The sequence below is a fragment of the Bufo gargarizans genome, chromosome 11 (assembly GCF_014858855.1).
Source record: "Bufo gargarizans isolate SCDJY-AF-19 chromosome 11, ASM1485885v1, whole genome shotgun sequence".
In the NCBI taxonomy this organism is placed as follows: Eukaryota; Metazoa; Chordata; class Amphibia; order Anura; family Bufonidae; genus Bufo; species Bufo gargarizans.
The window spans coordinates 47710807-47731290 of NC_058090.1; the positions used below are offsets into that span (position 1 = coordinate 47710807).

At 42.3% G+C, this 20484-nt stretch overlaps 1 protein-coding gene across 1 annotated transcript in view; it reads right to left on the reverse strand.

The window, feature by feature from the left end:
- Nucleotides 1–8407, reverse strand: part of LOC122922105 (N-acetylated-alpha-linked acidic dipeptidase 2-like) — a 160497-nt gene extending 152090 nt beyond the window's left edge. Inside the window, exon 1 of the mRNA XM_044272577.1 lies at nucleotides 8202–8407. The gene's annotated coding sequence lies outside the window, so the exon portion shown is untranslated. The remainder of the gene's footprint in view (nucleotides 1–8201) is intronic.
- Nucleotides 8408–20484: the final 12077 nt, after the last annotated feature.

Here is a 20484-nt window from a genome sequence, read left to right on the forward strand (position 1 = left end):
ACACCAAGACTACTAGTGAGGGCGAGAAGCATGACAGACGCAAGAATATGGTTGTAGCTGGGGGGAAACTCAAAAGGATTTTTAATAAACATCACATCCCTGTCTGCTTTAAACCCAGCAACACACTGAGGCAACAACTGGTTCACCCCAGAGACCTAACGCCTAAACACAAGATGGACAACATTGTGTACGCAGTCCAGTGCAATGAGGAATGCTCAGAACTGTATATTGCCAAAACAAAACAACAACTACATCAGCGTATGGCTCAGCATAGAAGAGGCAAAACCTCTGGTCAAGATTCAGCCGTGTACTTACATCTAAAAGAAACAGGTCACATCTTTGAAGACAGTAAAGTACGTGTTTTGGACAAGGAGGCCGATTGGTACAAACAAGGTGTGAAGGAGTCCATCTATGTAAAAATGGAGAAGCCAAGCTTAAATAGAGGCGGGGGGGGGGGGGGGGTTAGACATCTACTGTCTGCCACATACAATGCTGTCTTGACACCTTATTCTGGGAAGTCTTTATCACCTACTGACTCCAATTAGGATAATGGTATCAACACCTTTGATCCCACGCTGGGTATAATTACCTCTGGGTATAATTACCAGATGTTGATTCAGTTACATATTTATTCCCAGAATTCTTGTACAGTCACTCAGAATTGAGAAAGCTCGTTGGAAGAACGAGTGAAACGTTTTCAAGAAATCTACAGTACGTCCAGTTGCCTTGATTTATTCTTTACAGATATACCATGACCTGGATAAATGAGAACCTTCACAGACTCTGTGTGCTTTTGCTTCCTTCCAGCCCTCTGTAGCTAGAGGGAGGAGTTTTAGTTAGAGAGTCGTGTCTAGCCACCCTCCTTAGGGAGAGGTTGTGTGCTGGCTAGCAGGGCACTGCCTGCTCTCCTAGGCCCAGAGGTCCTGTCTCTGAAGTCTACATGGTTGCTTGTCCTCTCCTGGGCTTGCATTGCCTCCTTCCAAGCTAAAACTAAGCTTGAGGTACTCTAAAGCCTGGACAAGAAGTTCCTAGGACTATAAGTAAGATACAGACTACAGACTACAGCTAACTTAAGTTCCAGCAGAAGAGGAAGAGTTTCCTATTTATCCAGCCTAGCATAGCAGAGTTGAGAGAGCTACCGCATAGAAGAGCTGAGATTGTTGCAGAGGAGTATTTGCCTGCCAAAGTTAAGCCAATACCTGCTGATGACCAAGATATCATTGGATTACCAATTCATGGCAAGTAAAAGCAACTGTTTAACGTTACTACAAAGTCTGGACTCCATTTATTCTACTCATCCACCATCCAAGTTCATCTACCCCTTTTGCACTGCTCATCTACAGAGACTGTAGGCCACCCAGCAACACTCTGACAATCCTACCCCTGGGTACCAACCTTAGCATCTACAAAGGGAGATTTGAGCTTCCGCTGCTTAACCGCAGCTGGCGTCACATTTACTTGCTCTATAAGGGTCCATTCACACGTCTGTAGAATAGGTCCGCATCCGGTCTGCAAATCTGCAGAACGGTTGTGGACCCATTCATTCTCAATGGGGATGGAAAGGATGCGGACAGCACACATTGTGCTGTCTGCATCCGCATTTCCGGTCTGTGGCTCCATACTTCCGGTCCAAGGCTCCCGGAAAAATTTCTATATGGGGTGCTGGCCCGGTGTATTGCGGATGCGCAATACACTACGGACGTGTGAATGGACCCTAAGAGGGACATATTTCGTAGAAACCTCCTAAGGGGCAAGGGATACCCCAGACGTGGCACTTAGTGGGACGTTGCACATACTAATGAAGTGCAGACCTACAATCGCATACCATACCTCATACATAAAATGTAATGCATATTATAAGCTGTACAGAATGTATAAAATCTGCATTTCTTACACATCCATTGGATAACAATGTCTCCTGATCCAATGATGAATACACAGGTGCAAAGCTCCTTATAGTACAGTTAGGCCTAAGAACAGTACGGCCGAACACTCAGACAAACTCTGCCCCCTGGTGGTGGACAATGACGAAACAATTTTTTACAATACACAGTGGGTCACAGCTTGGACACAGCTCGGTTCAGCCATACCATGTGGTCTTACCCTTATTAGAGCGGTGTCTTGAAATGAGTCGGGTTACTTTGCGTCCATCACATGACCAGGAGAGATTGTTATCCAAAGGATGTAAACAATAGAGGATTCTATCATGAAAGTATATTATACAACCTTTCATCATAAAAGAATAACATTTATTGACTTAAATCGGAATGCTTCTTTATAGGGGTTGTCCAGGATTAGTTTTTTAAATGTCTTCTGCAATGAAGTGTAACACATGGCTGTATTTTCAGCATCATATTTCATTTTATCTTTGCCTGGAGCTCGCTCTTCAGCAAGTGGAGCCATACAGAATACAGAGCGCTTTTATTTCTGTGTCCTGACTGCATCAATATTAAAAGTGTTGGGGTTAAACCCCTAAACCACTGAAGAAGGGGTCGTTTTACCCCGAAACGCGTCTGGTAATAAAAGTGAGGGACCACCAAGATAGAAGCGCTTATATCTGCATATTTCCTCATTCGGAATAATGGCAACCCCGAAGTAAACCACTCACGTTGAAAGAGGTTTGGAATCCCCGCCTGAAGTTTAAAGTCACATGACCTTGCAATGAACCACATGGGACGCCACACAGGGTCCTAGCAGGTCACAGCGGTGAATAACGCTACATTGCTGCAACATACATCCAGGAGCGGGAGAACCCTTTTATTGTGATATACATCCTAATTCTGACTTGACTTTTTGGGCAACATATTCCAGGACATTTCATTCAAAACCACGGCGAATAGCCCTCCTTTTTTGTGCAATTTATTTTTAGTGTAAGATTAATTTTTAATGCAACATGTTGTATATATGATATGTTTACTGTTTATTTTCTACTATAAAGTTTTATTCTGATACAATCCAGCTGGAACATATGTTTGCCTGATATTGAGTGACGCCCAATCCAATCCTTTCCATTTTCTCACTACATCAGCACTAGGGAGTTCTGTGGGGCAGTGCACCTTTCCAGAAGTGGAGCAGTGAGTGAGCCACCATTTTTTTCGTATTTGCAATCCACATTTGTAACTGCCCACAACATGCAACCACGTGGGTTTGTCAGTATCCGACTTTTTTATGAACAAGCTCGGAGACGAAGCGGAGTACAAAGTAGGTGTCCGTCTGCTTACCACTTGAAGGCCTGGCTCTAAAATTTGTCACACGCTATCATCTTGAAATAAAATGGGTAGATATTTCCTGATAATACCTTGTATCTCCTGAAACTGGCGGCTGTAGGAGGTGACAACCCTGTGTCTGTTGTCCTCACTGTACTGTGTGTAATCAATGACTCTCTATTCACATGTTTTACTTTCTTATCTGCCTGTTCAAATATCCGATCACTGTACCCTCTCAATCTCTCAAACAGAGCTATTCGTTCTGACTCAAATATTGAATCTTCTGAGCAGTTTCGGCGGACTCTAATGGTCTCACCATAGGGAATGCCTTTTATTACATGTTTCGGACGGCATGATGAGGCTAAAAGCAAGGTGTTACCGCTTGTGTCTTTTCTGTAATTCCTGCTAATCACCTTGCCCGCATTATTTGATAGCTGAATGTCCAAAAATGGAATGTCCTCTGACGACAAATTATATGTATATCTAAGATTCATATTGTTCTTGTTCATGTAGTCGATGCATTCAAAATAACTCTGGTCTGTGGAGTTCCAGATCATCACATTGTCATCTATGAACCTCCCATACCACACGATCGAGGACATGAGGTGACACTCCTCCCAATGGGACATGTATATACAGATGGAGCAGGGTTAGCACTCAAGCTCTTAACTAAAATTTCTTAACTCATCGCGTTATCTTGAGACAAAAGCCATTGAAAAGCAATTGAAGGTGTTTGCTTAACGCATTTAGTTTAGATAACACGTCTCATAAACCATGAGTGTTAATTCTACTACATCTGTATTTGCGAACGAGGGGGAGAACTTCGCACCCATGGATGCTCCCCTCATCTGCAAATAAAAATTCCTATTGAGGGAGAAGTAATTGTGACTGTGATATATATAAAAAAAACTCTTTGAGAGCAGGACTATATTTACTATATATAGTGTCGGACTGGGGTACCCAGTAAAATTTATTTTGGGGGGGCCACTATTCGGATATATTTAAATATAATAAATAATCTAACAAGTTTTTTATATGAACATAGGTTGGTTGAGGTGCTATACATTGAATATATGTACGGTATGTAGTGCAGTAAGTCTACTGTGTTATGTACCACTTGTGCAGGGGGTGGGAGACTAGGGGCCCACCTTGCTCAGGGGCCCACCGGGGATTCCCCTGTACCCCAGTGGGCCAGTCCAAGCCTGACTATGTACATCCAGATGTCTTTTCAAACTATGCAAGCCCAAGTGGTGTGGGATTGAAGGGTAAAGTGCGGCTACATCGCATGTGGCCGACCTGAAGTCCTCCCTCCATTCTATTCTACTTACAATATCCAGAACATGCTTTGTGTCCCGCCAATAACTTGGAATACATTTCACCAATGGTTGTAAGTAGTGATCCACCCATTCTCCAAATCGCTCCCCCAAACTCCCTATTCCCAACACTATAGGTCGCATCTGGCCGGGAAGGAAAGATTTTTTTTAAATGTATTTTAGGGTAGCGAATGGAAGGTAATTGAGTAGCATTTTGCATGCATTTTAAGAAAGCTATTGGAGGCAGCACTAGCTTTGAGCTGATTATTATCCGGCACCTGGCCTGGGGCGGGCGGGCCTCATGGCAAGAGAGGATTTTTAAACCAGAGTATGCGATAACACAATGTGGTCATGATTAAGACATACAGTCGAAACGCGTAGACCTTGCCTGTCTGGTCAGCCTATGGATTTTATAATGAAGAAATAAAGAAATTGGATTTTATCCTGAGCCTGCTGCTGGGTTTTTACTGCAGCTCAGCCCCATTCATTCAAACACGACTGAGCTGCGCTTAGGCCCCGTGACCGATGAACGTTACATCAAAGGCTTACGGAGCGGTGCACACGGCTGATCGACAGGGATGCTGGGAGTCGGACCCCCACCGATCTAATACTGATGACCTGAGGATAGGACATCAGTATTAAACACGGCCCTTTATTTTTAGGACATTCAGCATCTTAGTATCCTATCCTTGTGTAACCAAGGCCTTGGTAAGAAGAATAACTTCTGAAATGCATCTGGTTTGGTCTATTTTCTATTCTGCTTACGAGACGAAAATCAAGCAGAATCAAATACGGCATTGCCACCATACAAGATCTCCCATTCCCATTTCTGATATTCTCGTTTACATTTAGGCGACAAAGCAGTTTAATTGAAAAAAATTATGCAGAATAGGGATACAGGGTGTCATAAAATTGGATGCAGTGTGGAGTGGCCTTTCTATTATGCTGTTGGATCTACAATCTTTAAATTATACTATTGCCTGATAAAGAAGAGCCTTGGCACGATGATAAATTGCTGGAACCTGCATGTAATACCGTTACAATGCTGCATTATCTACTCTCCATAGAGGTATGAAGCATGTGATTGCTAATACTTTAGTCTCACAGGAATTCCCAGGAGTAGATAAAGAAGAGTCTACTATTTTGAGACAAGTGAAGTGGAACTGAGCTACAATACCAGACACAGTCTATTGACAAGAGTATTCTTTTTATGGAAGAAAAGTGGACCCTTGTTTCTAATCCTAAGCAACCTCTGCAAAGTGAATCTCCAAATTGTGGTCATCATGTCATCATTAGATCTAAAATCTTAGTTGATTAATAATCTATATTTATCATGTTGATTGTATTAAATCTTCAGGAGAGAACTGGCCATAGACCCTGCAGGGAAATTTCCCGGTGGGCCATTGCCCAGGGGGCTACCTGAGCCTTCCTCATGGCCACCAGCTGGATAATGATCTCATGCTCTCAGTAATAATTAAAGGGGTATTCCCATCACAGACAATGGGGCATATCTCTAGGATATGCCCCCATTGTCTGTTAGGTGCGGGTCCCACCTCTGGGACCCACACCTACAATGAGAACAGAGCAGAGAAATGAACGGAGGGTGCACTGCGCATGAGCAGCCGCCCTCAATTCATTTCTATGGGGCCGGTGAAAATGGCCAAGCACTGGCTTGGCTATTTCCGTCTGCCCCATAGAAATGAATGGGAGCAGGAGCTGCCCGGTGCGCTTCCATTCACTTCTCTGGGACCAGCGCTTGGTGGTGGACAGACCCTAGGGAAATCCAGGGTCCTCCAGCCACAGCTCTCCCCGCTCCGTTCTCGTTGTCCCAGAGGTAGCACCTATCAGACAATGGGGGCATATCCTAGCGATATGCCGCCATTGTCTGTGATGGGAATACCCGTTTAATGGTAGGAGCATCAGTTAATCGTGACCTTGGCCAGCAACCGCAGGTGCCCTTCTAAATTCTGCTGTATTGCTGTCCTCAGGAGAGTGATACAGTTAAATACTGTGGCAGGGGTGGCAGTATTCTTTGCTGCACTGTGGTATTTTGTTCTGCTGGGGCGGTATTATGTGCTACACTACAGTATTGCTGGTCCCATCTACTTGTGGTGCCTCGCCTTCTGTAAATCTGGACATGCGTACAGCATGGGCCCCCTTTTGTTTTTTTTCCAGGACCACTTTGAGTTCCCAGTCCACCCCTGTATATCTTTGTAGTGAATGGATCTCAGTTTTCTTAATTCATTTTTTTAGAAGATAATAAAAAATAAAAGCTGTCTGCAGCTGCCACTAGGGGGAGCTCAGTAGCATACTGCATACATTGGGACATACATTACTGTTGCTAATACAACAGAACTCTAGTGCATATGCAGTATACTAAGGGGCACATCTATTAAGACTGGCATTTAAGACGCCGGTCTTAATAAAGCCCTAAACTGGTGGTGGTTCCGCCGAAGTTATGAAGAGGCGCAGACATAGAAAATGGTGAATGACATGGGCCTCCTGGCCCATCTCCTTCCCCACCCACAATTTTAGACCTGTCGGGAGCTGGGCAAAGTAGCAGATAGAGACGCAACTAAGTGCTGCGCCACCATCTACTCCTGAAATATGCCCAATTTAGGTGTATTTCAGTATAGTAAATGACCCCCTAAATATCTAAAGGGTTTTAGAGGTACTTTCTACCACATTCAACAAGGGGTGTGGCTTAGAGTAATGTGGGTGTGTTTTAGTGGGGAAGGGGGAGTGGTTACAAATCAGCACCATGCACCAACATTGCAGCAGAATTTTGACTCAAGGGAAGCTAACTGATGGGTACTATAAACTTAGACTAGACCGTTTAAAGGTGCTCCAGATGTATCATCCAGCATCTGCCAATGTCCTATCTGGCACATTGACTAAATTTTAGACACTCCGGCAGATTTTACTAATCCCGTCTAATAGTTAGATTGGATTTATCATCCATCATCTTAGTTAATACCACCTATGTGTATTAGTTGGCACATTTTGGTGTTCGTTGGTAAATCCTTAGCCAGGCCCTCTTTCTGATAAGCCACAACCTTTGTTGGACTAGTCAAAAAAGTATGGAAAAAAAACACAATCTGGTTCAAAACATGTACACCAGTTTTTTTGGCGCAAATTTGCAAGGATTTTGGCATGTTTTGATTTGTAAATACCCCCCACTATTGGTAAATTAGCCTCATTGAGTTAATCATATAGCAGTATACAGTAAGCTATCTCTAGTAGTGGCTTCCACTAGAACTTTTATTCTGCTTCTGCAAGTGCTCTGAGCGAAAGGCATGTCTCCCAGTGCACTTGCAGGAGCAGAATAAAAGTTCTAGTGGGAGCTTACTGTATACTGCTATATGATAAACTTAATGCGGATAATTTACTAATAGTGGGAGGTATTTAGTAATCAAAAACTTGGCAAAGAGCATTGACCACCTCACAGTGAAGTTCTGCCTCCAGGACACTTGCGGGAGCAGAATATGACAGATTAAAACGTCATATTCACACTGCTCCTGAAGATAAAAGCTCCATAAAATATATGCTTGCCCAGCTCTCCCCAACCTCTACCTAGTTCTGACAGTAGTTTTGCATGCTCAAAAACACTGACCAATTCCCTTTAATAATTGCTTACAAATCAAAACTAAAATAAGAATAAATATGAAACAAATAAGTATACCGTCCAGTGCAGCTCTTTTGCCGCCTCGTCCTGCAGGCTGTCGAGCTCTGTATGTTCAGTCTTTAGATGTCTTCAAGCTTTGAACACTCTTCTTTCTCTTGTTGGAGTTAATCGGTCTCCTAGCAATTGATTTATAAATCTTTGTATTTTCACACCTCTCTTCCTGTCAACTATTTTCTGTAATTCAAAGTTCATTAGATGTTGCAAGACCGCAGTGTTGATCAGCAACAGATAAAGGGAGGCGAGCAACCAAACAGATCAGTAGAAGGCAGTGTCACTGGCGAATTTTGCAATAACGCTGTGGAGGATGGTGCCAGTTATTGTTGTTTGTAGTCCTAAACTGCACCTCTACAGCACTTTCACTTCATTCAGAATGCCTGCTGTGTGCTTTTGTGTGTCCGAAGGAGGTCAAAGGAGCGAGGGGGGTAGTCTAGGAGACTAGTGCTATTCACAAAAGGGCAATCCTAGATGGTGAAAAATGTGAAAGACACCGTGAGAATGTAAACTGAATCTCCATCTTTTTCTACCATGTTGTTTTAGGTCCCAAATTCAGTAATATAATTTATAGCGTTCAGAGCAACAGGAGCTTAGGAGTTAACTGCATACTGTCCATTGTTTTGGAGTTTGATGAATATACAGTATACAGTAAGCTCCTGTGCGTCCTCTAGAGGTGGTTACTGTTATGTTTTTATATCTGTCTATGCAGGAGATTTGGAAATCTGTATCAGAGAAACAAACTTGGCCATTGTAATGATACATTGAGAAAGTACTGGAAGCTGGAAAAAGTACAAAGCAGAGCAACTAAGCTGATAAGGGGCATGAAGGGTCTTAGGGGCCCTTCACACGGGCCGAGAATCCGCCAGATAATCGCTAATGGGCATTCATAGGAACGCTTGCAAGTGATCAACTGGCAGTGTAAAGGTTCTGCCGATTACCGATGAATAAATTAAACGCTCTTTCATTGGGTTATGGATCGTTTGAGAAGGCACCTAAAACATGGTTTGCCAGCAGCCTCTAAACAGCCTCTATTGCTGGCAAACAAGAAGTCTGTATGGGGACGAGTGATGGCATTAACAACGATACTGTGGAGGAGATCTCTGCTTGTAAATGCAAAAGTCTCGTTTGCTGATGAGCAGGTACTTGTCGGGAAGGAATGCTTCAATCACCTGCAAAATTGGTCCATGTAAAGGGGTCTTAGTTCTGAGGAAAGACGTAACGTAAATACATTTACATTAAGTGTATTTAGTCTTGAGAACAGGCGTCTAAGGGGGGACATGATTAACCTATACAAATATAATGGGCCATACAAAATATATGATGAAAAGCTGTTCCATGTAAAATCCACCTCAAAAGACAAGGGGGCACTGCCCCCGACTGGAGAAGAAAAAGTTCAGTCTCCAGAAGCGTCAAAGCTTCTTTACTGTAAGAACCGTGAAGCTGTGGAATGGACTTCCTCAGGACGTGGTCACAGCAGAAACAGTGGACAGTTTTAAAAGTGCTTAGATTAATTCTTAAAATGAAATAGCATTAACATTTATAAAAATTCCCATCCCCACCTATCTCTTGGTGGAGCTTGACGGATTTATGTCTTTGTTCAACCGTTGTAACTATGTAAGTAATCGGCACAGAATATGAACCCTATGGTATCTAGATTTAAAGAGCAAACAATGGTTAAAGGTGGACTCTGGTCAGGATGCTGTATGTTCTCTCTCACATTGTACATGCAGTCTGAGCTGCAGGCAGCATGTTATAGACCAGGAGGAGCTGAGCAGATTGATATATATCTTTGTGGGAAAGGATTCAGAATGAGATGCAATTCATTCATTTAAATTCCTGTTCACTCTGGGCTTAGGGGCCCAGTGCATGGTCTTATTGGAGATTGACAGCTCTCTGTATGAGTATATGAATCTTTCCAACAAAACTGCATATCAATCTGCTCAGCTCCTACTGCTCTATAATATGCTGCCGGTGCAATGAAATCACGGCTTGGTGCAAAAGGCAAAAGGACCACTGCAACTTGAGGATGGAGTGAGAACTTTATTGTAGATAATGCATAGGGACAAGGCATTTTTGGGACATTATACTCCCCCCCCCCCCATATATACACTGAAAAAGCACTAAAGTACAAGGGAAGGAGAAGCACTGACACATCCTATTCTCAAGAAGATTATCCCAGAGAGGCCATGATTGACATTTAGACAGGCAAAATCCCTAAAAAAAAAAATCGAGCCCCAAGTAAACTAAGGTCACTTAAAACCAAGAGACCATTTAGACTGCAGCTCTTCTTTTCTCATATACATTATGTTTTGGAGTGCCCGTGTGGCCTCCAATACGTGGGTCGGACCATTCAGGCAATTTACGAAATAGACTGTTGTTAATATGCATGATCTACAGTAAAGAAGTCCTCATTCCATCCTCAAGTTGCTGTGGTCCTTTTGCTCCAAGGTGTAATTACATTGGACCTTTTTCCCTCCTATGAAGTTGACCATCTCTTCTCAAGGCACCAAGCCTACAGCTGCGTACCAGGCAACTTCATCTTGTAACCTACATGTCTACAATAGCGTTGTGCCTATAATTAGCACAACTCTAGGGGAAGCCTTCTATTGGAGGTCATTTTGTGAACCGAGAACAAGGCAGGTGATTTGACTTCGCCACCAGAAAAGAGTGCGTATGCAGAAGTCAAGATTAAGAAAATTGCATTTACTATAAATTAATAAAAGCAGGTTAACAGTGAAGTTACAGAGGTAAAGACAAGCAAAATATTCAAAACAGTATAAACAATACAAGTTAAACACTGCAACAATTTTCACCTTTGCTGTGTCCGTATTCGCAGTGTGGACACTAAGAAATAATAGTCCCAGAAACTATCCCTAACTGACCCTAACTTTCAAGCGGGTGCACACCCCCCTTATCCCAGTGGTCCAATTGGACCGCTTACAGTTTGTGGACGTGCACGGTGTGGCCCGATGTCGTCCTTTTCCTTTAACCAGCGCAGGATCCGCAACACAGAAGTCCTCTTCAGCAGACCGGAAAACCAGTTGAATATAATCCAAAATTTTACAGTTATTGTCCAGTACCTCGACAGCACTGTGAGTCTCTTTACTGTTAGGGGCAATTCACTCAGCCCAATGTCGGCTCCACAGGTTAGTTGCTGCACACAATCCTTTTTAACTTGGCTTCACTAAATGCATGGTTTCTTTGTACTCCATCCGTCTCTAGACCGAAGTTCACACAGCTTGGCTGCACAGGGAAGTCCTTTAGTATCTCCACACTCGTCTTACACAGCACAGAACTTATTTTCTATCTTGCCAATATGGCGGCAGCTGCAGTTTAAGTCCCTCTTCCTCCTTTCTGCTCACACTGAGGCAGGCTGACATCATAAGGGGCGTGTCACTTCAACACTTAGCTGCTGCCTTGAAGAGCCAGTATCACAGTAATACACTCTCTCTATGGTAAACTCCAATGCAAATTGGTCCTATGCTGCCATCTACTGACCAAACGAATACTGCAGACATTTTACATTAAATTTTAACACAGTTTACCAGGATAATGAAACTTAGAGACATTACATGACTGTTTCTTACAATTTTGTGACTAATTGATTGATATACTCACCCTATTTTTGTGCCTTGTATTTGTGTTGTCTATACAGCAATCACCTGCCTGTCTCTCAGAATGCAGAAAGGACTCAACGTGCAATGTTCAGGTTCCCTCTAAACCTTGGATCAACCCTGGACCAAATAAAAAGTTGGCAAAGCAAAACATTGTTTGGTGCCAAAGTATTAATTCTGTACCATACCTGAGTAACAGCCTGGTTTTTCACGGTTGTCAGCATTGACGTTTGTATGTTGCTCAACAGGTTTTTTATTTCTCTTGGTTGAATTGTTAGGTTGTATTCTGAGCAGGGCGAGTTCCGTTTATTTCTGTTCACTTTAACACGCATTTGCTGCCAACCTCTATACCAGGGATCAGCAACCTCCGGCACTCCAGCTGTTGTCAAACTACGACTCCCAGCATGCTCCATTCACTTCTCTGGGTGTCCTGAGAACAGCCAAGGAGGTGTGCATGCTGGGAGTTGTAGTTTCACCACAGCTGGAGTGCTGAAGGTTGCTGATCCCTGCTCTATACCTTTAGTCACTCCATTGCCAGACTGGCATCTCCTCCTTCCATGACTAATCATTCAGTTCCTGTCATCTATTGGTGAGTTTATTTCAGTACTAGTGATGAGCCGCAGGGATCATATTAGAATTCATGATATTTTGCGAATATTTTGTAGAATATTCGTCAAATATTTACGAATTCGAATATTCGTTATATTCTACATTCTTTTTTTTTTTTTTACTCGAAAATCAGCAAGGTTTTCTCATTTCACTTCACCAACTTAGACTATTGTGTTCCGGATCATCACATAAAATTCAGATAAACAAAACATTGAATTTGAACATTGAGCTGCTAGCTTTAAAGAACTCTAGAAGAGCAATAGGAGCAATGAATGGGGAGATCTCTGGATCCATGTGAAGTGCAGGGCTGGTTCTGGCTTTGGTAGAAAGAGCAGCTGTATTTTCTGAACAAAAATTAGCAAAATGGAGTGGCTCTACTACTCCGTAGGATAGAGAGGTGCTCAATATCTAGGTGTGAACTCCAAACACCAGAAAGTAAAAAAAATTTAAGTAATATTGGAGATATGGCACTCTATCTGGAAAGTTTGCTCAAACAAGTCACTTTATTGATGCAATAACTTTTTTAAAAATAATTAAAATGTCATACAAAGTACGTAATTTGTACAGAAATTAAATAACATAAAGATAAAACGTCACAATTGACAGTATAAAAAATCACTTATAGTGTATATGTACACACATCAGACAGCGAATGGGTGCTTGTCTGTAATCTAATTGAATGGATCCAGAGAGTTAATTCCCAACACTAGAGCACTGAATATGTTATTGCTCAGTAGTTTTCAATTGAGAAATTAATCGAATGTCACCATTAATTCGGTATAAAATAATCGCCGATTGTCATTATTGTGGTGCAGTCGCAGGATTTTCGGATTTAATTGTAAAAGTTATTCCGAATATGCATATATCACAGTTCATGGAACTTATCGGATTAAAGTTCAGAAGTTGTTAGCTCTAGGTGGCGTCCCACCTTTTTTCAAGCTATTTAAATCCCTTACCTCCACTTCTCAATATGGTTTGTTCAGTCACCGTTTCCTCAGCGTCCCAAATATTTGATTTCTCCTTACTTGTAAATCAGAGTGTATCACTCTGAGGAGTTTTCGAAGCTTGATGTAGGACGAGTTGGTCACTTAGGAGGTTATTGGTAAGGGAGGTGTAACTGTAGATCTCCTTGCGTACGCCAAAAATGGTGGTAATGTGGGGTCCAGATTCCTCTCAGACGCGTTTCGAAGTCCCAAGGGGTGCTGACTTCTTCCTCAGTGGTGACCTGGCTCCCCCTAAACCACCTTTTTTATACCATCTTTGTTAATTGGTTCCAGATGTCCCAAAGATCAGTCCTGGATCACAATCCAGGTACCATAGTGACAAAATCTGGTCTGGATTATTACAATATACTATACTCAATAAAAAAAATTGAATATTTTTAATAATAAAGTAAATTCAATCAGAGATATAGCTCCCACATTTCTTCCATAAGTATAATACATCGAAATCTTGCTATTTTTGAAAAAAACGCATATGCGGTAATGGTGCGGTTTCCATGCGTTTTTTTTTTGGGGCCGATGCGTTTTTTTCAGAAAAGCTGCTGAAATTACATCCTTAATCATTTACATAAGGGATTTAATGTTATTTGCTTCCTTACTCTCATTATTCACAATAACATGAATTAAAATGTATAAATGAATATAAAAATATTTTATTAATAAAAAATATAATAAATAAGTGCACCTTCACATATTTTTTACATCTTAAAGTAGATGAATCAAACTGAGGACTGTTGTCAGATTAGATGAACACGAGATTGTGTTCTCGTGTTCTCGTTAGATCTCGTGTTCATCTAATCTGACAACAGTCCTCCATGTTGGATTGAGTCAGTTTGATTCATCTACTTTTTAGATGTAAAAAATATGTGAAGGTGCACTTATTTATTATATTTTGTATTTATTAAATATTTTTATATTCATTTATACATTTTAATTCATGTTATTGTGAATAATGAGAGTAAGGAAGCAAATAACATTAAATCCCTTATGTAAATGATTAAGGATGTAATTTCAGCAGCTTTTCTGAAAAAAACGCATCGGCCCAAAAAAAACGCATGGAAACTGCACCATTACCGCATATGCGTTTTTTTCAAAAATAGCAAGATTTCGATGTATTATACTTATGGAAGAAATGTGGGAGCTATATCTCTGATTGAATTTACTTTATTATTAAAAATATTCAATTTTATTATTGAGTATAGTATATTGTAATAATCCAGACCAGATTTTGTCACTATGGTACCTGGATTGTGATCCAGTACTGATCTTTGGGACATCTGGAACCAATTAACAAAGATGGTATAAAAAAGGTGGTTTAGGGGGAGCCAGGTCACCACTGAGGAAGAAGTCAGCACCCCTTGGGACTTCGAAACGCGTCTGGGAGGAATCTGGACCCCACATTACCACCATTTTTGGCGTACGCAAGGAGATCTACAGTTACACCTCCCTTACCAATAACCTCCTAAGTGACCAACTCGTCCTACATTAAGCTCGAAAACTCCTCAGAGTGATACACTCTGATTTACAAGTAAGGAGAAATCGAATATTTGGGACGCTGAGGAAACGGTGACTGAACAAACCGTATTGAGAAGTGGAGGTAAGGGATTTAAATAGCTTGAAAAAAGGTGGGACGCCACCTAGAGCTAACAACTTCTGAACTTTAATCCGATAAGTTCCATGAACTGTGATATATGCATATTCGGAATAACTTTTACAATTAAATCCGAAAATCCTGCGACTGCACCACAATAATGACAATCAGCGATTATTTTATACCGAATTAATGGTGACATTCGATTAATTTCTCAATTGAAAACTACTGAGCAATAACATATTCAGTGCTCTAGTGTTGGGAATTAACTCTCTGGATCCATTCAATTAGATTACAGACAAGCACCCATTCGCTGTCTGATGTGTGTACATATACACTATAAGTGATTTTTTATACTGTCAATTGTGACGTTTTATCTTTGTTATTTAATTTCTGTACAAATTACGTACTTTGTATGACATTTTAATTATTTTTAAAAAAGTTATTGCATCAATAAAGTGACTTGTTTGAGCAAACTTTCCAGATATTGAGTGCCATATCTCCAATATTACTTAAAAAATTTCTGAACAAGCATCCAAAAATTATGCCTTGATGGAGGCAGAAGCCTTCTCCTGTTTATACACACTGTTAATCTGACAGAAAGAATGTCTTGTTCTGAACAAGCCTGGAAAAAAAATCTCCATTTTATTTGGGAGCAGCAGTACAGTGTAGATGTGGAAAGGGTAAGGTGTGTAGTGGCAGCAATAGTAGCGGTAGCAGTAGCAGCACAGGATGGAACAGACAAGGTAGTAGTAGTATGAGTGGCAGCTGGGTAGGAGCAGTAGCAGCAAAGGCAGCAGCCATACAACACGAAATATGATGGCAGGCAGACAGAAGCAGTGGCATGATCATCAGCAATGGCAGATCTATTCATCGGCCTCAGTTGGAGATGTGTGAAAATACTCACGAATCAATGTCTCATTCATTTTCTGACAAAATTGATGTTTTGTACACTGGTAGAGAAGAATTTTATCCATTTGGGTCTGACATCATCTGTCACGGATGGTGTAACAGAAAACAAGAAGTTACAAATAAGGATCCGACTGGCTTGATCCGAAACTAAGGAACAAAAGGGTGACCCCTATTTAAGCCCTGAAACTCTCCCTGTCTTCTCAGCCCATGCAAAGATCTCTATGATAGAAAATTGCATGCCCTCGTGCCTCGACTGTATGACACCTGAACACCCTATAATAGTGAGGGGACACGACCACCGGCTCCCTACACCTTGGATCAAGCAAACAGGAAAACACAAACCAATGAACAGACTTATCTGTAGAAGACTCAGTAGTAGCATCCAGCATGCACACACTCCAGGAAGTTGTATAAACCGCAAAGTGATGCAGTATGAGAGGGGATTTAACCTCCTCCCGTCACACTAACGCCGAAAGGCGTCAATGCTGCGGCGCTCCCAGGTCACACTAACGCCAATAGGCGTCATCTCGCGAGACGCGAGATTTCCTGTGAACGCGCGCACACAGGCGCGCGCGCTCACAGGAACGGAAGGTAAGCGAGTGGATCTCCAGCCTGCCAGCGGCGATCACTCGCTGGCAGGCTGGAGATCCGAATTTTTTAACCCCTAACAGGTATATTAGACGCTGTTTTCATAACAGCGTCTAATATACCTCCTACCTGGTCCTCTGGTGGTCCCTTTTGTTAGGATCGACCACCAGAGGACTCAGGTAGGTCAGTACAGTCGCACCAAACACCACACTACACCCCCCCCCCCCGTCACTTATTAACCCCTTATAAACCCCTGATCACCCATGATCACCCCATATAAACTCCCTGATCACCCCCCTGTCATTGATCACCGCCCTGTCATTGATCACCCCCCTGTCAGGCTCCGTTCAGACGTCCGTATGATTTTTACGGATCCACGGATACATGGATCGGATCCGCAAAAAGCATACGGACGTCTGAATGGAGCCTTACAGGGGGGTGATCAATGACAGGCGGGTGATCACCCATATACACTCCCTGATCACCCCCTGTCATTGATCACTCCCCTGTAAGGCTCCATTCAGACGTCCGCATGCGTTTTGTGGATCCGATCCATGTATCCATGGATCCGTAAAAAATCATGCGCATGTCTGATTGGAGCCTTACAGGGGGGGTGATCAGTGACAGGGGGGTGATTACCCTGATCACCCCCTGTCATTGATAACCCCCCTGTAAGGATCCATTCAGACGTCCGCATGCGTTCTGTGGATCCGATCCATGTATCCATGGATCCGTAAAAAATCATGCGGATGTCTGAATGGAGCCTTACAGGGGGGGTGATCAGTGACAGGGGGGTGATCACCCTGATCACCCCTGTCATTGATAACCCCCCTGTAAGGCTCCATTCAGACGTCCGCATGCGTTTTGTGGATCCGATCCATGTATCCATGGATCCGTAAAAAATCATGCGGATGTCTGAATGGAGCCTTACAGGGGGGGTGATCAGTGACAGGGGGGTGATTACCCTGATCACCCCCTGTCATTGATAACCCCCCTGTAAGGCTCCATTCAGACGTCCGCATGCGTTTTGTGGATCCGATCCATGTATCCATGGATCCGTAAAAAATCATGCGGATGTCTGAATGGAGCCTTACAGGGGGGGTGATAAGTGACAGGGGGGTGATTACCCTGATCACCCCCTGTCATTGATAACCCCCATGTAAGGCTCCATTCAGACGTCCGCATGCGTTTTGTGGATCCGATCCATGGATCCGTAAAAAATCATGCGGATGTCTCAATGAAGCCTTACAGGGGGGGTGATCAGTGACAGGGGGGTGATCACCCTGATTACCCTGATCACCCCCTGTCATTGATAACCCCCTGTAAGGCTCCATTCAGACGTCCGCATGCGTTTTGTGGATCCGATACATGTATCCATGGATCCGTAAAAAATCATGCGGATGTCTGAATGGAGCCTTACAGGGGGGGTGATCAGTGACAGGGGGGTGATCAGGGAGTCTATATGGGTGATCACCCCCCTGTCATTGATCACCCCCCTGTCATTGATCACACCACCCCCCCCCCCCCCCCCCCCCCCCCCTTGGTAAGGCTCCAGTCAGACATTTTTTTTGGCACAAGTTAGCGGAAAATTTTTGTTTGTTTTTGTTTTTGTTTTTTCTTACTAAGTCTCATATTCCACTAACTTGTGTCAAAAAATAAAATCTCACATGGACGCACCATACCCCTCACGGAATCCAAATGCGTAAACATTTTTAGACATTTATATTCCAGACTTCTTCTCACGCTTTAGGGCCCCTAAAAAGCCAGGGCAGTATAAATACCCCACATGTGACCCCATTTCGGAAAGAAGACACCCCAAGGTATTCCGTGAGGGGCATATTGAGTCCATGAAAGATTGAAATTTTTGTCCTAAGTTAGCGGAAAGTGAGACTTTGTGAGAAAAAAACAAAAAAAAAATCAATATCCGCTAACTTATGCAAAAAAAAAAAAAATTCTAGGAACTCGCCATGCCCCTCATTGAATACCTTGGGGTGTCTTCTTTCCAAAGTGGGGTCACATGTGGGGTATTTATACTGCCCTGGCTTTTTAGGGGCCCGAAAGTGTGAGAAGAAGTCTGGGATCTAAATGTCTAAAAATGCCCTCCTAAAAGGAATTTGGGCCCCTTTGCGCATCTAGGCTGCAAAAAAGTGTCACACATGTGGTATCGCCGTACTCAGGAGAAGTTGGGCAATGTGTTTTGGGGTGTCATTTTACATATACCCATGCTGGGTGAGAGAAATATCTTGGTCAAATGCCAACTTTGTATAAAAAAATGGGAAAAGTTGTCTTTTGCCAAGATATTTCTCTCACCCAGCATGGGTATATGTAAAATGACACCCCAAAACACATTGCCCAACTTCTCCTGAGTACGGCGATACCAGATGTGTCACACTTTTTTGATGCCAAGGTGGGCAAAGGGGCGCATATTCCAAAGTGCACCTTTTCGGATTTTACCGGCCATTTTTTACACATTTTGATTGCAAGGTACTTCTTACACATTTGGGCCCCTAAATTGCCAGGGCAGTATAACTACGCCACAAGTGACCCCATTTTGGAAAGAAGACACCCCAAGGTATTCCGTGAGGGGCATGGCGAGTTCCTAGAATTTTTTATTTTTTGTCGCAAGTTAGTGGAATATGAGACTTTGTAAGGAAAAAAGATTAAAAAAAAAAAAATCATCATTTTCCGCTAACTTGTGACAAAAAATAAAAAATTCTAGGAACTCGCCATGCCCCTCACGGAATACCTTGGGGTGTCTTCTTTCCAAAATGGGGTCACTTGTGGGGTAGTTATACTGCCCTGGCAATTTAGGGGCCCAAATGTGTGAGAAGTACCTTGCAATCAAAATGTGTAAAAAATGGCCTGCAAAATCTGAAAGGTGCACTTTGGAATATGTGCCCCTTTGCCCACCTTGGCAGCAAAAAAGTGTGACACATCTGGTATCGCCGTACTCAGGACAAGTTGGGGAATGTGTTTTGGGGTGTCATTTTACATATACCCATGCTGGGTGAGAGAAATATCTTGGCAAAAGACAACTTTTCCCATTTTTTTATACAAAGTTGGCATTTGACCAAGATATTTTTCTCACCCAGCATGGGTATATGTAAAATGACACCCCAAAACACATTCCCCAACTTCTCCTGAGTACGGCGATACCAGATGTGTCACACTTTTTTGCTGCCAAGGTGGGCAAAGGGGCACATATTCCAAAGTGCACCTTTTGGATTTCACCGGTCATTTTTTACACATTTTGATTGCAAAGTTCTTCTCACACATTTGGGCCCCTAAATTGCCAGGGCAGTATAACTACGCCACAAGTGACCCCATTTTGGAAAGAAGACACCCCAAGGTATTCCGTGAGGGGCATGGCAAGTTTTTAGAATTTTTTATTTTTTGTCGCAAGTTAGTGGAATATGAGACTTTGTAAGAAAAAATTAAAAAAATAAAATCATCATCATTTTCCGCTAACTTGTGACAAAAAATAAAAAGTTCTATGAACTCACTATGCCCATCAGCGAATACCTTAGGGTGTCTACTTTCCGAAATGGGGTCATTTGTGGGGGTTTTCTACTGTTTGGGCATTGTAGAACCTCAGGAATCATGACAGGTGCTCAGAAAGTCAGAGCTGTTTCAAAAAGCGGAAATTCACATTTTTGTACCATAGTTTGCAAATGCTATAACTTTTACCCAAACCATTTTTTTTTTTTGCCCAAACATTTTTTTTTTTATCAAAGACATGTAGAACAATAAATTTGGCGAAAAATGTATATATGGATGTCGTTTTTTTTGCAAAATTTTACAGCTGAAAGTGAAAAATGTCATTTTTTTGCAAAAAAATCGTTAAATTTCGATTAATAACAAAAAAAGTAAAAATGTCAGCGGCAATGAAATACCACCAAATGAAAGCTCTATTAGTGAGAAGAAAAGGAGGTAAAATTCATTTGGGTGGTAAGTTGCATGACCGAGCAATA